The following is a 24,640-nucleotide window of genomic DNA, read 5'->3' as shown; positions in this document are numbered from 1 at the left end:
CATTATTTTTACGCACTTCATCGATGCCAAAAGAGTCCAAAACGTAATTATGTCCCTCTACAACATTAAAACTAATAAAACTAATAATTGCCTTTATATCATGTCAAGGCACATATACTTGCAAAATAATGTTATTAAAAATACAAGCAACTACATACAAGCAAAAAAACAAATTATAAATATACTTGTTCAACATTACTACTATCAATTGGCATAAAGTCCTCTATTCATTAGTATGAAATTGACAATATTATAACTTTTTCTCGTCTTCTGACCATTTGTGTAATCCGTAAGGATTTTCTGAAGAAACATTAAATTAGAAAATGTCATTAACATATATACCCACAAAATAATGTGGTCCATAGTTCATAATTTTTTATCTGAAAGAATACAGCATATATAACTTCTTTCACCTATGCTCTTCTCTTAAGTGCAAATCGAATAGATAGAGATCTTTAAACTATAAAATATTTGAAAACAATACAAACACTTGCATTAATAATGGCCAAAATAATAAATATTGACCATGTAAAATTTATTAATTTAATCTATAATACCCAATCAGATAACCACTTCTCTGGAAAAAAAACACTGTGAACATTGGTAACATCCAACATATTAATCTTCTCCATATGTGATTTGTTCTCTAAACTCTCATCTTTCAATGAAACACTATACAAATTTGTCTCTTCTGCTCTATTGTGTCAATATGCTCACTAATTTTTCAAATTGGTCATTAAATTTTTCAAATTGATCTTTAATTCTTTAACTTGATCATTCATTATAGAAAAGTAATTTTTCAATATTTTGCATCAATGAATGAGTGTCTTGAACTTGTGATCACTTTGATAAAGAGTTCATATATTTTCCTCATATAGAACTTTAGATTTTTCCTATATGCACATAAAGTAAATAAATAAATAAATCTTACATAATATATACCGACAAAAAAATCATCACTCCCTTTCAATCATTCATTCAAAAGAGATAAGCCGGTGAATCAGAAACAATTAATTAAGTAAGAAATAATAAGAAAAATGTTTTTATGAGCATTCATATCGATATTCATGGATCATACCTTTTGTGCCACTTCCCATTCTTATTTACAAAAAAATTTAATCCATTAATCCATTGGATTTATTCCTTTTTTTTCTCTAAATTATTTGTATTGTGCCCACTATTATCATCCAGGAGACCTTCCATGGATTCGCCTATCTAAGTCGTAGCTAAAGTTGTAAAAATAGAGCTTGAATCCCACTTATAAATAATCCAAGGAACATGACGGGTACAGGAACGACTGAAGGTACTAAAGAAACAAGAACAACAACTACTAATTCATTAGCTAATATATTCCCGAAAAGACGAAAACTAAGTGATAAGGGTTTGAAATTAGTAGACGCGCCACTCTTAGGAAGTAGTGCTGGAGCATCTTGGTATGGCTATTAAAAATGAATCAAATCATATGGTTCTATTTCTCAATCTTTTTGACCTGCTACTACGGAACCAAGGTCGAAAACATTGAGAAAAATCAGTCATTCACAACCACTTATGAAGGATTCCTCGAAAAGTTAAGGGTTAGTAATCCATTTTAGAAATCGAATGGGTTCAATATTAACATACGTGAGGAAGGTAATCCAAAAAAAAAAGAAAGAAAAGTTTTTCTTTACTTTTATCACTTAAAAGATCACCTCTTTCAATATACAACAAGATTCTGGAAATGCAATGAAGTTGGGCTTTCATGTGGATCTGAATGAATCATCTTTTCCACAGAGGTAAATCATTGCCTGCTAGGCAATAGGATAACAAGTTACAAATTATGTTTCGGTAGGACATGTATTCGAACAACCCAAAATTTAGCTATTTCAACTACATTAAATAATCTTTCAAATTGGTCAAGACTTTCCAGTTTATGGCCGCTTCTTTATGGTACCAGTTGTTTTATTGAATTTGCTTAAATTTCAGTTAATTATAATGCATATACCACATTTTTTGTCTTCTCCAAATTCATATTGATATGACGCTTACACTTCATCATCTTAACTTGTTTTGAAGGCATTAAGTTTAGATCCATAATATACGTGAAAAAGATAAAATATAAGCCTGCACACTTAACATAACACAAAGCACGAAATAGCCACCCGTACCGATACTCATATATGTGTACCATACGTGTATTCAATACCAAAACAATATATGAATATCATATTGATACGCATAGGGCACCGATATTGACTTGCCCACATCGATACGAACGAATCAGTGTAACGGTACGAACGACGGACAACAATCAGGAAATCAATATTGGGTTTACCAAATACGACTTAAATGTAAAATTAGGTTCGATTGTTCTAATTTGAGTTATAATTTAGTAATATGATACTTAATTCGATTATTAGGGTTTTCTAATTACACTAATTAAGGACTTCAGTTAGGGATCATTAGTAAACTTGCTTTAGGTATTGGTTGCACTAGTGATGGTGGCGGCAAAGGCGACAGTGATAGCGACGCAGTGACGTCGACGACTATACAGCAGTGACAGTGGCGATAGCTTAAAAGATATTAAATAAAATAAGGTTTATAAATTTCCCAAATTTATATTTGAATTAATTTGATAAAATAATTTATAAAAAGTTATTTTTAGAATTATTGTATTTTAATTAAATTACACTTTAATTTTTTAACTAAATTATAATTATACTTGAGTACTTTATGAATTAATTATTTAATTTTACAATGCTCATCGCTTACCGTGCTCGTTAACGCTTGACGAGCGTTGTAGAATTTTTCTTACATTTAATGCCGATAATGGTGTTTGTTTATATATATATATATTTGAGTTATTTGGTTAAGGTTTTTTTTAACTCTATAATATTTTTTTGTTACTTAATAGTTATTTGGTTTGTTTAATAATTTTAAAGAAATAATTGGTTAATTTGATGACTCTATTTATTTTCTATAATTTGTTTTTTAAATTCTGATTTTTAAATTTATTATTATTTATTTAATAAAATTAATTTTATTCACTAAAAATAAAAACATTAATGGATTTTTCTGAATATTCCTCATAAATTAATATGATCATTTTCTGAGAGAACCCAATTTCTTAACATCTTGCATTGAATTTAAATAAAAATGATTTATTCACCTTGAAAAAAATCATTGTGCATTACTATATAAAGATTTCATGAAAAGTACATGTGTTTTAAAGCTGATAAAGGTTCTTGCACGATACTCGAGGAATGGTGCGGTACCAGTTTAAAATCCATGAGGAAAGAAAAAAGCATTGATTAAGTATGATAAACATCAGAGGATTAGAAAAATCAAGACTGACAGAAAGAGATCAAGACTTCTCTCTAAGACAGAAAATCATAAAATAACATATTTGCATACACATTTTAAGCATACATAAGAACATCACATCTATAGCATTGCACACATGTGTATAATTTTGCAGATTTTTGTCAAAATCAATTTCAACTTCACAATGAATGATTGAACTCGAAGAACACTCGAGATTAAATTAAAACAACTTATCCGAGTTAGATTTCAACTTCACGACGAAGGATATCTGACTCAGAAGAATATTCAATCTTAACTCAACTTCACAATGAAGGAGTCACCCACGATTTCAACTTCACAATGAGGATATCGTGCCCAAGACACTCGAAATTGACTCAACTTCACGACGAATGAGTCATCCACGATTTCAACTTCACGATGAATGATATCGTGCCCAAAATACTCGATATCAGCTCAACCTCACAAAGAATGATATTGAACTAGAAGAATATCCAAAATAAACTACAGAGTGGTTCAACTCGATAACGATGAGCCATATTCCAATGCAGATTTCGAGCTTAATTTCAACTTTACGACGAATGATATTATGCTCAAGCCATCCAAAATCGAATCAACTTCACGACGATCTAAGGTCTTCAAGTCAAATTTTAACTTCACAATGAAAGATATTGGACTAGAATAAGACCATCTGTAATTCAACTTCATGCCGAATGATATCGTGCTCAAAGTCATTTAAGATCGACTCAACTCTACGACAAATGAGTCATCCGTAATTCAACTCAACAGCTATGAGCTATTTTCTAAACATAGTTTTCAAGTCGAATTTCAACTCCACAATGGAGGATTTTGGACTAGATGTCCAAACTCGACGACAGTATCGGGTAGATTCATAACTGAATCGAATTTCAAATCAACAACGGGGGATATCCGATAAAAGAATCGACTATAAAATTGAGTCGGTTTCAACTACACAGTGAAAGATATCATATTCACGGGAGCAAATTCGCTTTTGGAATCCATTCATACCGAACGAAAATCTGTGTCCTTTTTTATCTTTGTCCTATTTTTGTTACACGATAAATGGGCAAAGAGGGGTAGCTGTAGACACCTATTTTCGTCCGGGACCCTTTTATGTTATATATTATATAGTATAGTATATAGTATATTATATAATATATAGTGTATTATTATATATAGTGTATTATTATATATAGTATATTATATATTATATAGTATATATCATATATATAGTATATATTATATTATATATTATATTATTATTATAGTATTATATTATATTTATTATTATATATATATTATATATATATATATTATAGTATTTATATTATATTATATATATATATATATCGTAGTATTATATTGTTATAGAGTATACTATTATAGTTGTTATATATTAGAATTATATTTATATTATATTATATTATTACGTTATATTTATTAAAAAAAATTAGGCCCAATTAAAGAGAAGATCCAAAAACTCAAAATCCAAGTTCGGGTCCAACAGCGAAGCCTAACTGAGTATGCAATCCTGATCCAGAAAGCAAGCTCGGTGGGAGCCCAGTAAGACTAAGCCCATCTGTTTGATGCAATAGAGGGTTAGGGTTTCGTACTTAAGCATCAACTAGGGATGGCAAAAAAAACCGAACCCAACGGGGAAAACCGAAAACCGAATTTAACGGGTCGGGTTCGGGGATGATAAATGGGGACGGGGACGGGAAAAACCCGTTTATGTTAAACGGGGACGGGGACGGGGACGGGGACGGGGACGGGTTTGGTAATCCCCGACCCGATTACCTGCCCGATAAATATTAAAATAATTATTTATATATAATATTTAACATATTTAAATTAACCCTTAAATATTTTTTATTAATTTTTTCACCCCACTGCCCCACTTTAAAACATCGTCCCCGCTTCAATTTCTAGAATTTACCTCAATTTTCGCTGTCTCATAATATTCTTTTTTTCTTTTAATCGTGAAAATAGTGCTTACACTTTTTGTTTGCAATCACGTGTGAACCTTTAATATCTTTTAATAGACAAACATTGTCTAGTTAAATGGGAAAAGTCTGGTTGGTTTGGTGGTATTGTGCCACTTCCAACGAACGTGTACTTGCTGCAGGGTCCTCGTCCAGTACACCATTACACACCTAAGCCCACCACTAGCATTGGCAAGTGGAACTTATGTCCAGCAGAATTTAAAATCAATGCAACTTGCATATTGTCTTCATCTCTTTGACAGCAACCCTCATTTTCACCTCGCAATCCAATAATCTCATACAAGCTGTCTCCATTACACAAGCTTTAACGTTCCTCTGACAAAGCGAAACATGTGAATTAGCCATATTAAAATCAGCCTCGAGACCTATACCAACATCACGTTCTTCCCTAGCAAATGGAACAACAGCTGGTCTCTAGTATTAAATTCGAAAATTCTAAAAAATTTCGGTTAATTCAAAATTTAACCGAAATTTATTCGGTTTGGTTAATATTTTGGAAAAAAAATTGGTTCGATTAATGGTTAAAGAAAAAAAATCGGTTAATTCGGTTAATGGTAGTTCGGTCGGTTCGGCCACCGAATTACCCGAATGAACAACCCTACCGATACTCGTTTAAATAAACGTTTATGCTAAACGGGGATACCCGTTTCCCCGCGGTTTTCTCCGATTACCCGATGGGGATCCCCGTTTAAATCCCTGCGGTTTTTTAAACGGGGACGGGTACCGGTTTTTTAAACGGGGACGGGGGCAATACCCGGCCCGAACCCGGCCCGTTGCCATCCCTAGCATCAACGCCACAACAGCTAGGGCCGTTGGATCTGGCTATTTTTTTGGGAAAGGTTAGAATAAAACTACCAAGGGTGCTCGAGTAAGTTGGCTGTTCATTTGCTCACCAAAATCTGAAGTTACCAAGGCTACCATGGTTGTTGACGAAAGAGGGATTTGTTGATTCTTACGTGATTAAGAGATTGATGCTAAAATCCAAACTCTCGTACAAGAATGTGGTCTCACCATGCACTAAAATTCACAAATTGTCTCTCTGAAGCTCCACTCTATTTGTTGATAATGAAAATCTTATCTTCCTGCTACTGCTCTACTGATTGACAAAAATGGGGTGCCTCGGCTGAAGTCAGATCATATATCCATATTCGAAAGTTACACCCGAGTAGTTTTACTTCGATCGAACAATTTACTTGTTTTTATAAGCATTCTGTCAACCCTTTTGACTCAATTTAATTGGGTTCAAGTTCCATGTCATGCATCTGATCAAAGCCTGCAATTACGGACTTTTGTCTGAATAAAAAAGAACAAAAGCAATGCTACCATTTCTTTCGTGATTCGTAGGTTTATCATCCAGAATACTCTATTTGATATTTTATAATCATCAAATTTGAGTATAAAGGTGTTTCACGCTTGGGATAACACCTCAAGAGAGGTTGAGGAAAAGGAGAAGCAATCCCACATCATTGAAATATGTAGAAATTGTGCTATTTAAATATGTGATAAAGGAACAATGCTTGCCGAGTGGGTAATGCCTGCTTGTGACCCAAGTGGGGGCATTAAGGTGATTGGACTTTGGCACATTCCTCAGGGTCGGGTCCATGTCGACAATGCTCTGGCCTGTCTGTTCCAAGCAGGGAGTTGGGCTTCGGGGCATGAGCGAAGGCATGGGTCTCGATGCTCTTAGAGAGGAACGCACCGCGTGAGGCTGGTTTCACAGAGCAGCGAAAAGTTCCCTCTCCTTGCAGTGGAAAGATAACAGGCCGTCGTTACCTAGACCCAATGTGGCTCTGCGGGCCGATCCAATTGAACAATCACTTTTTTATTTCATAATTTTTTGTTGGACAAATTTATTTAATAAAAAAATATAAGACAACTTTGTTTTTTCACAACTTTTTCTCTTGAAGAACAATTTAAATTTATTCAAAAAATATATGAGATAATTTTATTTTTTGAATAAATTTAGGATGATTTTATTAATTTTTCTTTGTCTAGTTTTCTCTCCAACTCTCTAAAAGTAGTTTTTCTTTTAAAATGTTGTCTTAGACACTGATTTACGTCTTCGTCTCTTTTTTCTTTTCGTTTAATTTTTTATTTAGATCTAAATAAATATTCTCCTCATTTTTTGGAATAATTTCGTTTATATATCCAAATAAAATTAGTAAGTTGCTACAAAAAAAAAACAATCATCCCTACACTCTTAGTCAATATTCCAATATATACACAATCGAGCATTTAGAATTGATGGTCTCGTATAATTAGATCCCTATTTTGCGACAACTAACGATGCATTTAGAATTGTTCACGGAACCATCTCTTAGATTGACTCTTTAAAGCTCCACACCTACATCAATATTGTATATAGTTTTGAATAGAGAAAATGTCATTATTAATAATTGTTAGGATTATTTTAGAAAACTTATTCAATAAAAAGGTTTGGTTTTATTTTTCTTCACACCATTTGAGTTTCTATGTTGGGTTTGTGTTAACTTTATTGTACTTTAACTTTTGTTTAATAAAAATCTCTTATTGTTTAAAAATAAAATAATCATTTAGACCAGTCGATAATATTATAAGATTAGATGAATTTTTTTATCAAATTAAAATATTAAAACTAAATTACAAATTTAATCATAAAATCGTAATCTGGCCTCAATAAAAATATTTTTTCTTTGATATAGGTTCTGAAATACTCATAAACCCCAACTCATGTCTAATTAAATATCATATTAAAAAACCTTATAAATTCAAACGTAATCTTTACTAATTTTAAGTAACTTTGATTTGTAAATCCCCAACCCCTTTGTGCTGTGATTTTCTTAAAATTTATCTCCCCCTTTCATGAAACAAAGAAGGTGCTTAACGAACAAATAGCAAATCTTAATTTATGCAGTTATTTGAAGAAGAAAAAGCTATATATTAATATTTACTAATGGTTGAATATTACAGACAGAAAGGGTAATGTTTTTTAAAGGGAAGAAAAAGATAATGTTTTAAACAAGATGTGAATTGTTAAAAGCTGGCAACTGCTGAAATTCCCAATATCACATTTATTTCTTAATATAAACATTGACAAATGAGTCTAAACCTTGATTGTTTTAAAGGTTTTTGTTGAAATTTGATTTTTAGATTCGTCGGCGGACGTTAGCAGATTATCAAAGTCCCAAGCACCGAATGCTCCCAAGCCTATGTACTTGCATTGCGTTTGATTCCATTAATGTTTTGGATAAAATACGGAAATAATCCTTCAAGTTTTTTTCTTTTTAAAACAATCTGAATATATGGAGCGCTTGCCAGCTTCGGGGTAGTTTCTTGTGAGGCACCATTTGTGACAGTGTTTAAAGGAACAAGGCAGGAGCTTGGTTTTGTTGATGAGAATGGGATTCTGTAGCCAATTTTGGTTGTCATGTCGTAATGTAATTGATCAGACACTTTTTATAAAAACAAATCTGATTCAGTTCACCTAACATCTGCTTCCCGTAAGAATCTAAAACTACATCTCATATGTGAAGATCCTTCAAATTAAATTTCTTCTCATTGATCATTGCTAAATAAATATTTACTGCTTTTTTTCTCTCTATCTCTTTTCTTCTTCTTATAACGATAATAGTTACTGCTAATAGATGTCTTTGTTTTTTGAGATTTCTATCCAATCACATTCTTTTCTTGTAATAATTTTACTGTTAAATTTTGTGGAATAATTCCTACCTAAAAGAGGGGAATAAAAAGTTTAGTCCAAATGGATACTGAACCCACATAAAAAACTGCTCAATTTAACCCTAAATATTTTTTACTTAAAAGTGCATTATAACACTCAAATTTACCATCGCAAAAAAGTAATTTGATATTATAAAAAAGTTTCATCTTGCCATACATATTAATTCCTATTGCATATTGAAAGATCTATTCTGAGAACAATTTTCTCAATTTAAACATACTTAATAAACAATTTTGATGAAAAATGTAGATGTTGTCAATGATTATATCAAAGAGAAATTAATTTTAGTACCGAAAAGAAATCTCAAAATTTGAAGAAGAAAAAGCAGAGATGGATTAACTATTTTATCCTTATAGAAATGGTAAAGAAATATGATAATATTTAAACGATAAACATAATAAATAAAAATAGGAATTTATAAATCTACGTGAGAGGAATGAAGGAGGATGGAATGGTTGTTGTAATATCCCAAAATACGGGTTAGTGACTAAATTGTAAAACTTTAGAATGTGTTGATTAAAGTAGGATATTTGAATAGTTCAATGATTTATTCGGAAGTATTTCCTAAAGGTTTTAGTAATTATTAAAGGAATCAAAGGGTAAAATGGTCATTTGTAGGAAAGATTTTTATTTCCTTATTATATAAGGAAACCACGTGCTAGGGATAAAAACAAAGCAAAGTTATCTTCTTCTCCTTTGTTCTTCCATACGAGAGAGAGAGACACATCAAATGTGAGTTTTCTATTTTGTTGATTAATTGTTGATTTTAAGGTTGGGTTATGATCATTAGATGATAACTAAGCTTAAGGAAAGCTTAAGTTATCTTAAAATCAAAAGATGAAGAAGTTATAAAAGATTTAAGTGAAGGAGTTTTTAAATGAATTTCTGTAAAAGAATTGATAAGTTGAATTTGAAGTTAAATTCGACTTGTCATTAGCTTAATTAAGAGATATAAAGTGATAGAATTGAATTTAGAGTATATTGAATATTTGGTATGATTATTGAAGTTCATAAAGAGCAGAAGATTTTGAGGTTTAAGATTAAATAAATGGATATAAATTAGTTTAAGTATGTATATTTGAGTTAAGAATATAAAAGGGGATGAAATATGAAGAATTGAAGCCAAAATAGTGAATTTTCGTGTAATGAACAGTGAATTCTGGCTTGAACAAAATTTTCAGAATGTGCAGGGGGTACAGATTCCCCCCTAGGGGGTATCGATTCCCCCTAAATGAAAAGATAGAATTTGGTTCATTAAACCGGTTTAGGTTATTAACATCAAGTTTAAGGTTTAGGCTTCTGATAATTGTTTTGAAATGTTACATTTATGTAGATATTGAGCCTAAACAAGTTTCAGAATAATCGAAGGATTAGGATCGAGTCAAAACAAGCAAGGCTAAGGTGAGTGCATTTTATAGCTAAAGTGTATAGAGATAAGACTTGTGATAAGTCAATCTCTGATAGTTAAATTCATGTTTCCATTTTTATGTACATGCATATATATATTATTGTTATAGTGATTTCATGCATAATTCATTATGCTTTAATATGATATTAAATGAATGAATGCTATTACCAGAGAAACAATCCAGGTATGTGAATAATAGAAATGATTATATGTGTTACATGAAAAGTGATGAAAAGATATGAAATGATAAGTGTATTAATGTTTAAGCCCATGTTATATGATATGAGAGCTATAGGTATAGTTGGCATGCCAAGAGTCGAGGGTTTATAGTAGTCCTTCGGGACGTATCCAGTGGTCCTTCGGGATGTATCCAGTGGTTCTTCGGGATGTATCCAGTGATCCTTCGGGATAAATATTTACTGCCCCTAGTGGGAATTTATCGAGTTGTGGTGACAACATTAGTGCACAACCTCAATATACTCATATACCTCTGTTCTCAATAATGTACATGGGCAATTGAAAGATAAATTAAAGTGAAAGTGATACAAGAAGGTAAGTTTCATATGTGCATGACATGATTATATATATTATAGTGAAATATATATACATGCATACTGAAATGTCACGATCAAATGGTAAGAATGCATATTCATGAATCTATTGTTACATGCTCATCTATTGCCTCACTAAGTCTATGACTTAGCGTGTAAGTGATTTACACATAGGTACCAAGAAATAAGAAGAGCAGTAATAGAAGTGGCAAAGACATCATCACTACTAAAAGATCAGATTAGAAGTAATTGACAAAGTAGATATTTTGGTTGTGTATATAGGGTTGGCATGTAATAAATTGTTAATTAAGAATGGTTTGATTGATTTTGTATTTTGTGGTCTCTTTTATGTAAATTAACGTATTTTGTTTTAATGAAAAGTTTAAAATTATTCACTATTTTGTACAAGTAAATATTTTGAAACGTCAATGTGACACATGAGACTCGTATCCGAGTCGGGTACGGGTTAGGGGTGTTACAGTTGTAACGTGCACTGCACTTGGATGTGTCATTTTTGAACTAGGAATTTGTCAAAATTTTATCATACATATGCCAGGTAAAAGGTTTTGGAGTTTGAGCCGATTAGACAGTGAAAAATTGAAATGGTGGTCATATAATTGCAAAGATAATGGTTTGCCGTAAGGAGGGATGTAGAGATGATTGGTGGAATAATAATCCAAATAGAAAACATCAACAACGACCGGTCATTCGAGTTGGATATGAAGCATTTATTAGATTCAAATTGGACAAACGTTATCAACATTGGAAAGTTGATAAATTCCATGCATAACATAATCATGAAATGGTTCAGCCAACACAAGTTGTTTACATGAGGTATATTTTGTATCCAAAACTAAATGTTTACATACTAACTTCTATATATATATAATGTTATTTAATGATTTATTGTGTAGGTAATTCTGAAAAATTAGTGTGTTAGACCAAGTTAAGATTAAGAGCATGCATGACTCTAGAATTGGTCCAAGTAAGATGATGCGAAATTTCGTGACTAAAGTTGGCTCAATTGAGAATGTTGGATTTCTTCCGAAGGATTTGTACAACTATCTACCTAGAATCAAACAAGAAGAAGTGCAAGATCGTGATGCTGAAATGATGATGGCGTATTTAAATGGAAAGCAAGAATCTGACCCTTTCTTTTTTGTGAGCCATATGAGGGATTAATTTGGAAACTTAGAGAAGTTATTTTGGGCTGATGGTATATCACGTACAAACTATAAAGAATTCGGACATGTTCTTACATTTGATATGACTTACAAGTGCAACGTATATAGCAAGTCATTTGTTGTTTTGGTTGGTGTTAATCATCATCGAAACACAGTGCCATTTGGATGTGCATTGGTTGTGAATGAGAAAGAGGATGCCTATGTGTGGGTGTTACAATAATTGATTAAAGCTGGAGATGGCCATAAACCTCTTACTGTTATTAGTGATAGAGATAAGGCAATGGCAAATGCAATTATTAAAGTACTACCCGGGGCAAAACATAGATTGTGTTTATGGCATATCATGAGGAATATACAGTCTAATGCTAATCACAATTTTTTCGACGGGTTTTTGAGATGCGCTGACATATGTAGAACTAAATCCGATTTTGAAAGGGTTTGGAAAGAATTAATAGAGAAGCACAAGGTTGAAGGAAGGGGATGAGTTTAAGAATTGTATAAAGATAAAGAGAAATGGGCATAAACATATTTGCAAGGATATTTTTATGCATGTAACATTAATTGTATTTAATATTATATTTATTTACTGTATTTAAGAAAATTATTATATATGTATATTTTGGTGTGCATCAATAATGACTACATAACGGTGCGAGTCAATGAATAGAACATTGAAAACTTGGCTGGACATAAAGGTAATGTTGTATCGATTTGTTGAGAATTATCATAGACAACTACATTCTCTAAGATGAGAGGAAAGTCATCAAGACTACAAAACAATTTATGAACAACCGCATTGTGACGGTGTGTTGGTAAGTTTAAAACGTAATGCAACCCAAGTATATACAAGAAATTATTTTGTTACACTTTGCAAAGAAATGTCTTACGAGGGTTATTATCTGGTTAAAAAATAGATGTACAAAATGATTGCATGTGTTATTGGTTAGAGCATGTTGAAAAGGAGAAGTTTTATCTTCTAGTTAAAGATACCACACATGATACTATGTATTGTTGTTGTATGAAGTTGGAGTCTGTTGGTTTTTCATGTCATCATATGTTTGTCGTATTGAAATATGAAAAGGCAAAACAAATACCTCAAGGGTGTATAATGAAAGGATGAACTATTTATGCAAAGTTAAATGTTGGATCAGACAATAAGAATACAGATGTTGAAGATAATAATCCAACAACAGTACAAGCCAGGTGTTCCACTTTTGCCTCTTATTGTATGACTATATGTCAACGTACATAAAAAACATTAAAAACTTTCAATGAGGTTAAAGATCAATTTGCAAAATTGAGTCTCAAATTGCAAACGGTGAAAGTTAGGTGTAAAAAGAGAACCGATAAAAGTGAAGAGACGCATGGAATTGGCGATCCTATAGTTCTTGAAACAAGAAGAGCAAACCCAAGAGAACAAAGCGCCAATGTTCATCCTCCAATTCGACATGTGTTTCATACGATGAAGATGTCACGTTGGACTTTCATAAAACCTTTGAACCTTCTCCGAACAAGTCTTCTGATCAGGATACGAGGCATACTGGTGTACTTCAAATATCAAAATTAGTCGGATACATGCCTGACACATATATGAAAGACGAAATATCCGAGGTAATTAAATTTTATATAGAATAATGATTAATATTTGTTGGTATGTATGTTGATAATAACTTTTTGCAGGTTGCATATACTCACGAATTGAAAAATATGGGAAAAATCCAACAATTTTGGATTGGCAACCAAATAAAGATTGGTAGTGTGTGGTCTCGTCTAAAAACCTGATGTAATTAAATATCAAATATAATTGTTGTTATTTATATTGATATATTGATAATATTTAAGATTTAGTTATATTAAAATCTAATGTCATTTTCTATAATTTTTTACTCTTATGATAAACAGGACTATGTCTGAGCGTGCTTCGTTAATATATGACGGTTGCAGATATCATTTTTGTGTCTATCAGGAAATTTAGTTTAGTTATGTTAATCAATATTTACATGCATGAAATATTGTTACGTTTTAATCTTTCAGATTGGATGAAGTTGGTTAGAAATTACTTTTATCTTATTTGCAATTACAATATTTATGGTGTTTTGTGATTTTATTCCCCTTATAAATATTGGTACTCTTATTTAGTCAAATTACTTCTCTTTTTTAATATTTAACGATTGTTTAGTTTAAATGAAACAAATGCTATTTAATGATATTTAAGTACTTCATACACATTTTTTTCCCGATCTTTATCAAGTCCATACCAATATCGGTATTGGTACCTATAACATGCGTATCGGTACCCAGTTATAATCGTACCGGTACGCGAGTCATTGTGGGAGCTATTTACATGCTTCATACACATTTTCCCCGGGTTTCATCAAGCCCATATCCTTAAGAAGCTTATTTTTTGATTAAATGTACCGGTAGGCTAACTACAAGTATCGGTACGGTATTGATTTCGAATCTCCAGCGTCCCCAAACCATACTAAAACCTCATATATATTGGCACCTTATTAATAAGTGTATCGCTATGCGTTTGTGGTCGTACCGATACATGTACATGAATTAGCCTTCGAATATGATTTCCCTTATTTTTATCAACCTCTACAGTTAAAAAATCTACTTTGTGGTACGTGTACCGATATCAGTGTAATACGTATCGATACAGTGTCATTAGCCTAAATTCTAAAATGCTCAATCTATACCGATACAGAATGGTAATGGTATTTATAGTACATGTATCGGTACCCTGTTATAACCGTACCGGTACACGCGACATTGTGGGTGGCGTAAATAGTTTCTAATTCATCTTTCCCAAATGTTATCAAACCTAACCCTAAAAATTCCTTTTTCTCCTAAAAATTCCTCGTTTCACTCGAACTATCAAAATACTTCATGGTTTTTACAAGGATTTCAAGGGATTTTATCTCTGAGTAAGCGTATCGATACGGTATTATTTTGAGGTATGATTTGAATTTCATTTATTTATTTATTCGAATGTTATTTTTTAAGTTTTTGCATCTAGATTGAACATTTTTTTTTTATTTTTTGTGCCTTTTGTTTAATTTATTCACATATTATATTAGATTTACATATAGTTTAAATATTTAAAATAAATAGATTGAAATTTTTAGATATGTTTTATACAATGTGCTTTGCTGGAGTTTGATATTTTGTTCTTTTTAGAACCATACAACCATGGTATCAGGATCAAAACTTACAACCAAACGTCGTCGTTCAGATTTACCGTCTTCGAGTCATCCCCAACCCGAACCTCAACCTCAACCCATTGTACCAAGTTCTTTTTATGGTTTTTTAATGAACCCGAGGTGAAATATGACCAAAGGGAAAGGTTTCTCATGTTTAACAATTTTCCTATTTGGGATGAGCATATTGTAGATTTTGAATTTATGTCTGCTCCCAATTTTAATTTCCCATACCTTATTCATATGAGGCATTGGAAATTCAAAACCTTTCTTCAACTTAAGCCACAATATTATCCCACGTTGACCCGAATATTTTTCTCTAACGCTCGAAATATTGTTGATGAACATATTAATAATGTTATTGCCATAAAGTCTTATCTCATGGGGAAGATATTTCTGCTAGACACTGAAATTTTTGTCAAGCATCTAGGTCTAGAAAATAGGGTTATTGATACTAAGGATGAATTTATTATTGGTTCTCCAAACCCCGGCTCAATTACTACCCTAAATGTCTATGACCGCTTTCTCCATTTTATGATCACTTGGTGGTTTCGACCATGTAGAGGTAAGTATTTGACTATTAAGATTGTCGATATTTGGTGGATTCAGTGCTTCCATTAATAAATGCATAAATATTGCTCAGATTATTTTTTCATATCTAGTTTACATCATCAATAACTGTCGTACCTCTATGGTCACCTTCTTTTACTACAGCTGTGTCCTAAGTCATATTTTCCTTAGGAGGGTATAGATTGCTCCGTAGATGTTCATTTCCCTCTAAAATATAAGATTGATTGTTCATTTCTTTGAAAGGTTCACTTCGAGCTCATCAATAATGAGTGGATTTCTTGCAATCCACAACCAGAGCCAGCACCTCAAACAGTTCGTCGGCCAATTATCCAGTACCTGAAGAACATGTCATTTTGGGATCACTTTCAGAGTTAATCTCTCAGATAGAGGGTCACATTATGCGTCGTTTTGATATTATTGATGAGTGTATTGACATGTTGGAGTATTCCGTTCAGTAGCTTCAAGATGTTGTCTAGGATGATGTTGATAGCGATGGTGATGACGATGCAATGGATGCTTAACTTTATTTTAGGAATTAGTTTGGATTATATTGGGTATTATATTATTTTGTTGTGGCTATACCATTTTGGATATCATTTATACTTTCTTTATTTTAAATATGCTGCTATTTTGGATTTGTTAGATATTTTGGTGGATATTGGCTTAGTTATGGATTAGGTTGAATTACATTTGATATTGGATAATTTTGTTGGATATTTTGTCGCTATTTGACAGAGTAAAAACGTGAAAAATTTTAAAATTTCTAGTATAGAGTAAGAAACTATCTAAATACATAATTTAAAATAGTATTCTAACGCATAGCTATGAAAATTTCAGGATAAAACCAAATGAAGACATCAAAGCTATGACGGATAGATTTTCAACGATTGTCAATGGTCTCAAATCATATGGAGAGATCATCTCAAATGAAAAGCTTGTGACGAAGTTAGTCTACTCCCTCCCAAAATCATGGCAATCAAAGAAGACGGCAATCATCGAGTCTAAGGACCTATCGTCCTTAACTCTTGAAGAACTTATCGGTTCACTCCTCACTCATGAGATGATGCTCAAAGATGAGGTGGACCTTGATAAAGTTGAATAGACACCAAAGGAAAAGGAGAAGAAGAAAAATATTGGAGTTGCTCTCAAATCCACAAAAGATGAGAGTGATTCTAATAATGATGATGATGACGAGGAAATGGCATTGTTTGCCAAACGGTTCAGAAAAATGATGAGACCTTACCAAGGAAGAAAATTCAAACGAAACGAAGGCCTCAAAAATGAACCAAAAGAGAAGGACCCAATCATTTGCTATGAATGCAAAAAGCCGGGGCATGTCAAATATGATTGCCCATAATTGAAGAAAAAGGGTCAATCAAAGAATAAGCACAAGGCTCATGTGGCTACATGGAGCGATGAAGAAGGTTCCGATGAAGAGGAACAAGTAGCAAACTTGTGCTTGATGGCATTCGGGGAAGATTCTAAGGTAACCTCTAACTCATCCGATTTTGATGATTTATCTTATGATGAGTTATTTGAGGAGTATAATGGGTTGGCTTCGGATTATGAGAAATTGTTTTTAAAATATAAAAATGATGTTTCAAAATTGAAAAATGAAAACAAACTCATATCCAAAACCAACAACGATCTTGAAAGTAAAATCAAAGACTTGCAAATCAAACTAGAAGAGTTTGAAAAGAAAAATTTAGATTTGCAAAATTTACTTTCAAAGATCAATGATGATCATCAAAAGAAAATTGATGATCTTAAAACTTCTTTTGATAAAGTTGGAACAAAACATTTTGAAAAAGTGGAAATTCAAAATTCAACTTTGTTAGAAAAAGTTTTAGAAACTACAATCATAGAGGTCCCCAAAGAACCTCTAATGGAAAAATCATTAGAAGTATGTGGGTTCCTAAAGAACTCATTACTACTAAAGATAAAAATATCCTACACAATGGATACCTAAGGGACTAGGATTTTGGAAACTAATGAATATGGACCCAAAGAATTTGGGTACCAAAAATCAAAAATTAATCTATGTTTGTAGGGAAAGGAGCATTGCTACAAGGCACGGGAAACAAATTCAAACTCATGGTACCTTGATAGTGGATGCTCAAGACATATGACCGGAGACAAAAGCCGGTTCATTGAGCTTAACGCCAAAAATGGAGGAGAAGTGACTTTTGGAGACAATTCAAAAGGTCACATTGAAGGTATTGGTACAATAGGTAATACCTCTTCCATACAAATTAAGAATGTTTTATATGTGAATGGATTAAATCATAATCTATTGAGTATTAGTCAATTATGCGATAAAGGATTCAATGTCTTATTTGAAATTAATGGTTGTAAAGTCATTGACATTGCATCTAATCGGATTATGCTTGTTGGTCATAGAATAGGAAACATTTACATGGTGCATTTAGATTCTATTGATATGACTAATTTATGCCTAGTTGCTAAGGATGAGCATGATAGTTGGTTATGGCATAGGAGACTAGGTCATGCTAGTATGAGTGTTTTGCAACGGTTAATTCAAGGAGACTTAGTAAGAGGGTTGCCTAAGCTTAAATTTGATAATGATAAAATCTGTGATGCTTGTGCTAAAGGAAAACAAAAACGAGTTTCTTTTAAATCTATTATTGATTTATCAACTAGTAGAGTATTACAATTGATCTATTTAGATCTTTTTGGGCCAACTAGAACTACTAGCTTGGGAGGAAAACAATATGCATTTGTCTTGGTAGATGACTATTCTAGATACACTTGGGTTCTATTCTTAAGTACTAAGATGAAGCATTAGAAAATTTCATCACATTTTCAAAATAATCCAAAATGAAAAAGGTTACTCTATCACTAGTGTTAGAAGTGATCATGGAACTGAATTTGAAAATCTTGGATTCATTGAGTTTTGTAATTCTAATGGTATTAGCCATAATTTTTCAGCACCTAGAACCCCTCAACAAAATGGAGTTGTTGAGAGGAAAATCGAACTTTAGAAGAAAGGCTAGAACCATGCTTTGTGAAAATAATTTGCCAAAATATTTTTGGGCGGAAGCCACAAATACGCTTGTTATGTTGTAAATCGAGTAATGATTAGGCCAATTTTAAAGAAAACTCCATATGAAATTCTCAAAAATAAAAAGCCTAACATTAGCTATTTTCATCCTTTTGGATGTAAATGTTTTGTTTTAAACAACGGTAAAGAAAATCTTGGCAAATTTGATACTAAAAGTGATGAAGGAATTTTTCTGGGTTATTCCTTGAATTCTAAAGCTTATCGTGTATTTAATAAAAGAACTTTAGTTGTAGAAGAGTCTATACATGTTGTTTTCGATGATAATCCCCTTCCAAGGAAGGATTCTTCTGTTAATGATGATGTAGGTATTGTACAAGCAAATGACGTTAGACATGACGTTGGAGAATCATCATCAAAGGAAGAAACAAAAGATGAGGAAACTCATGATCCCCTCGAGAATCCAACCATTGAAGAAAGGGAAGTATCTTTTCCAAGAGAGTACAACTATGTCAAGGATGGTGAAATTATAGGTGATCCATCAAAAGGGGTAACTACTCGATCTTCTCTTAGAAATATCTGTAATTATGTTGCATTTATTTCATGCATAGAGCCTAAGAACACCAAAGAAGCATTAAAAGATGAACATTGGATTATGGCTATGCAAGAAGAATTAAATCAATTTGAGAGAAGTAAAGTATGGACATTAGTTGAAAGGCCTAGTAATAAATCTACTGTAGGTACTAGATGGGTTTTTAGAAATAAACTTGATGAAAGTGGTAATATAGTGAGGAACAAGGCTATACTTGTTGCTCAAGGCTATACTCAAGAAGAATGCATAGACTATGATGAAACATACGCTCCCGTAGCTAGGATGGAAGCAATTAGAATGTTATTGGCATTTGCATGTTTCAATGAATTTAAATTATATCAAATGGATGTTAAAAGTGCATTTTTAAATGGTTTTATAAAAGAAGAAGTGTACGTGGAACAACCTCCAGGTTTTGAAGATTCAAATTTTCTGGATCATGTTTTAAAATTGACAAAAGCTCTTTATGGTTTAAAACAAGCTCCTAGAGCTTGGTATGAAAGATTGTCAAATTTTTTAATTGAAAAAAGGTTTTTTAAAAGGAAAGGTTGACACTACATTGTTTTTAAAGAGGAAAGGTAAAGATTTATTAGTAGTTCAAATTTATGTTGATGATATAATATTTGGTTCTACTAATGATGTTCTTTGCCAAGAATTTTCTAAGCTAATGCAAAGTGAGTTTGAGATGAGCATGATGGGGGAGCTCTCATTTTTCTTGGGACCAAATCAAGCAAAGAAAAGATGGCATCTTCATTAATCAAGCTAAGTACGTCAAAGATATGCTCAAGAAGTTTGGACTGGAAAATGGGAAACCTCATAACACTCCATGAGCTCTTCAACAAAGCTTGATTTAGATGAAGGAGGTAAATGTGTAGATGTTAAATTATATAGGTCAATGATTGGCTCTTTGCTTTATCTAACTGCAAGTAGACCGGACATTATGTTTAGTGTTTGCTTATGTGCTAGATTTCAATCATGTCCTAAGGAATCACATTACTAGCTGTTAAGAGAATCTTTAGATACCTTAAGGACACTCCTAGTTTAGGACTTTGGTATCCTAGAGACTCTAGTTTTAGCTTGCATGCTTTTTCTGATGCGAATTATGGAGGATGCAAATTAGATAGGAAAAGCACCTCCGGTACTTGCCAATTCCTTGGAAATATGCTGATTTCTTGGTTTTCAAAGAAACAAAATTGTGTTGCATTATCTACCACTGAAGCCGAATACATTTCAGCTGGTAGTTGTTGTGCACAAGTTTTATGGATGAAACAACAACTTTTGATTATGGAATTGAAGTAGGTACTATTCCTATCAAGTGTGACAATACTAGTGCTATTTGTCTCACTAAAAATCCCATCCAACACTCTAGAACTAAACACATTGAAATAAGACATCACTTCATTAGAGACCATGTCACTAAGGAAGATGTAGTTCTAGAATTTGTTGATACTTTGCACCAATTAGCGGATATTTTTACAAAACCCTTAGATAAAGAAAAATTTTAGACACTTAGAAGAGAATTAGGTTTAACTGACCTATCTTCACTTAGTGTTTAAAATAATTTAGCACTTTTAATAAATACTGAAAAATGCTTATAATAATAATTTTTGATTGTATTTTTGCTATTAGTTAGGGGGAGTTTATGATTCTTAATAAAAATTAATTTTATGTTCAAATAAGTTTGAAGATTAATTTGATTGATTGAACATAATTAATTTTTGATATATATGAGTTGCCATTACCATTAGAGCCAAATTATTTAGCATTTTAAGTGTTTAAAATGGATTTGACATTTTTGCGCTTCATGCACCGATGCATTTAACAATGCATCGATGCATCCTTGAATATGCATCGATGCATAAGACCATGCACCGATGCATCCGTCGGTTTTAGGTTTAAAATCTTCATCTTCTTCATTTTTCTCAAAACCTAAAACATAAACTCACGGCCGTTCGTCCCACTCTCACCTCAAATCTCTATTTTTGCTCAAAATCTTCGAAAAAACATCGGATTCTTCAAGTTTTTCATCCTACAAACCTGCTACACTCATTAAATCGCGCAAAACATCTCCTCATTCCCCTCAATCCGAATTTTCAAGGTATTTTCACAAAAACTCTATTTCATTAAATTTTTGAACTTAGGACTAGTTTAGATTAGTTCTAGTTTGAAATAATTATCGGGCATTGGCTATATGATGATTCTAAACTAGTTTCTACAACGAATTTCATCAAAACGCATAATTTTTTCAAAATTATTTGGAAATTTCGAATTTAAAAAAAATTTATTATTATTTCGAAAATTATTGATTCAATTGTGTTGTTTTCATGAAAACTATGCGTATTATGATATTAATTTTAAATAGTTTTCAAAACTTTGCCCATTAGGATTATGTTAGAGAACCTTGAATTATTGAGGACTCATTTGAGTTTTGGGATTGAATTTTGTGCATACATGTGTTTTTAAATTGCAGGTGATATTTCTTTTCTGATGTTTGGATGCTTGAATGTTTGAACTTAATTTTAATATATTTGGTTTGAATTTTATTCATTTTGCATCATTAGATATATGACCAATTATGCCATTTCACATTTATTATGAATATTGTTTATGAAAACTAATGGCTAATCTCTCTTTTGATTGTGATCTTAGCAGCTTATTATTAATAAATCAATTGGCTAATGTTTTTCAAAATTCTTGTTTAAACGTTATATAGAGTCTTTTTGATTTAACAAAAAGGGGGAGAAAATTTAAGATGTGCTATAGTAAGGGGGAGTAAATTTTTCAAAATCGATTTCAAAAATAATTTCTTAAACAAATCTTAAAATTATTCAAATGTTTTGTTATATCAAAAAGGGGGAGATTGTTGAAAACATTTTTGATATTTCGATATAACAAATTAAGTTAAATGAATTTTAAGATTTCACAAATGATTTTACAAATTCGATTCAATTAACCGAATATCAAATTATTACTCCAAGTTTTTCAAGATCAATTCTAATCCTTACTAAATGTGTAAAATTGTGATTTGTACTTAAACTATTTTTGAAACAATTTTCACAAAGTATTTTGAACCAAAAACAAGCCTTAAATCAATTATTCAAAGGCATGCACCGATGCATCAGTCCATGCATCGATGCATCAATGAATTAATTGAACATCCAATGCATTCCATGCATCGATGCACTCTCCATGCATCGATGCACTCTGAATTTTTTCAAAACATCGAATGCATTTGATGCATCGATGCACAAGCCATGCATCGATGCATCAGGCTATTTCTCAAACATCGAATGCATTTCATGCATCGATGCACACTTGGTGCACCGATGCATCAAGTGTTTCAACGGTCAAAATATTTGAATTTTACACGAATGCACCGATGCATACTTGATCATGCATCGATGCATGAGACGCTCCACCTAGAAAAATTAATTGTTTTCACACTTAAACGGCTCTATTATCCCCACTAATTATCACCAATGTTCATAATTGATTCAAGGGGTATTTAAACAAGTTCTGGAGCCATTGATCAACAACAAGAAACATCAATCAACTAGAATCAATAGAGAATCAAAGAGAAAGCATCAAACCTCAAGTTTGAGTATTTCAAGCCTATTTTTCATCCAATATTCATTTGCTTTCAAGAACACTTTTGTACTCAATTGTATTTATCCTTGAGTGTTCTTTTCTTTGTTCTAGAATTGTGCAAACATCTTACCTTGTGAGGTTTTCTTGTAAGTTTGCAAATTTGTAATCTTCTCTTTGGGAAAAAGAGTGTTCTCAAGAGTTGGGGTATACTCTTGAGGGATTTTGTAAGGTTATCTCTTTGGCCTCAAAAGAAAGAACAAATTAGTGAATTTGTTGGAAAATCCTTAGTGTGGATAGCTAAGGTAGTGGACGTAGACTTTGTTTGAGAAAGTCGAACCACTGTAAATCGCTGTGCAATTACTTTAAATTTTCTGCAAAAGCTTCCACGAAATTTTTAATTGCCAATTCACCCCCCTCTTGGCCGATTCCGTAGATCGATTAACTCAACAGGTACATATACGACATTCCAATATGTGCAATCGGTACCAATACAACCATGGTATTGGTACCCTCCTTTATATTATATGAAAATCCAAAATATGCCAATTGTATCGGAACGAGACAATATCGGTACTGGAACCTTAATGTATTTTAATTATCTTCAAACGATACAGATTTTTGTTCAGTTTATGAATGGCAAAAAAGAACATTGGAGATACAATAGAGAAAAAAACATGTTATTTGAGAACAAGTATATGTGTTTCATATGTTCAATTACCAAGTATAATAACAAGTATCCTAAACATTATATTGAATTAAATGTTATCATTTCTGAACTAGCACACAAAAAATATAACATAATAAGTTTAATAGTGTTCAAATGTTTGTCATAATTTGAAAACTCAAATACACCACTATTATTCACTATTGATGAAACTACATTGAACATCCTCTACTTCTTAATCATGTATACGTAAATTATGACAATTGAAAAGATCAACTTCATTGTATTTGCTTGTGACAAGTTTTGCCAAATTTTCAATCGTTCAGCTCCCATTTGTTGTATCTACAAAACAAATTTAAAACGTTATTCAATATCACACAATAATTAAATGAAATTATATTGAATACTTTACCATGAAAATAGTCTTCGACCAATCACTCTTATTATCAGCTTCTATATACTTTAATATCTACATGCCACAATCATCTCTGAATCCAATATCAAATACATACTTTGTTACAAAGAAATTCAGACAAATAAATAGAAACTATTATTTAAAATCTATATTACGTACGAATTTGGTTGCTTCGGTAAGTCAAGAAAATGGATTGAAAATTTTGCAACATCTTCAAATAATCTACCCAAATGAGCATGACAATTATACATAACTGGCCTTTACTCAACTGTTATAATAAGTCAAAACAAAATTCAGAAATTTATATTTAAAAACTACACGAATTATATTAGTTCTTATAAATGAATAAAGAACTTACAATATTTTCTGCATTATTTTTACGCACTTCATCGATGCCAAAAGAGTCCAAA

The 24,640-nt window shown here is 32.0% G+C and overlaps 1 pseudogene; it reads right to left on the bottom strand.

Moving 5' to 3' along the window:
- Nucleotides 1-5,525: 5,525 nt before the first annotated feature.
- LOC120141792 overlaps nt 5,526-24,640 on the bottom strand; it is a 34,178-nt pseudogene continuing 15,063 nt past the window's right edge.

Source organism: Hibiscus syriacus, unplaced genomic scaffold (genome assembly GCF_006381635.1).
Source record: "Hibiscus syriacus cultivar Baekdansim isolate YM2019G1 unplaced genomic scaffold, ASM638163v2 tig00110813_pilon, whole genome shotgun sequence".
In the NCBI taxonomy this organism is placed as follows: Eukaryota; Viridiplantae; Streptophyta; class Magnoliopsida; order Malvales; family Malvaceae; genus Hibiscus; species Hibiscus syriacus.
The sequence above is the reverse complement of the archived record's forward strand: the minus strand, read 5'-3'. Positions and strand labels throughout refer to the sequence as shown.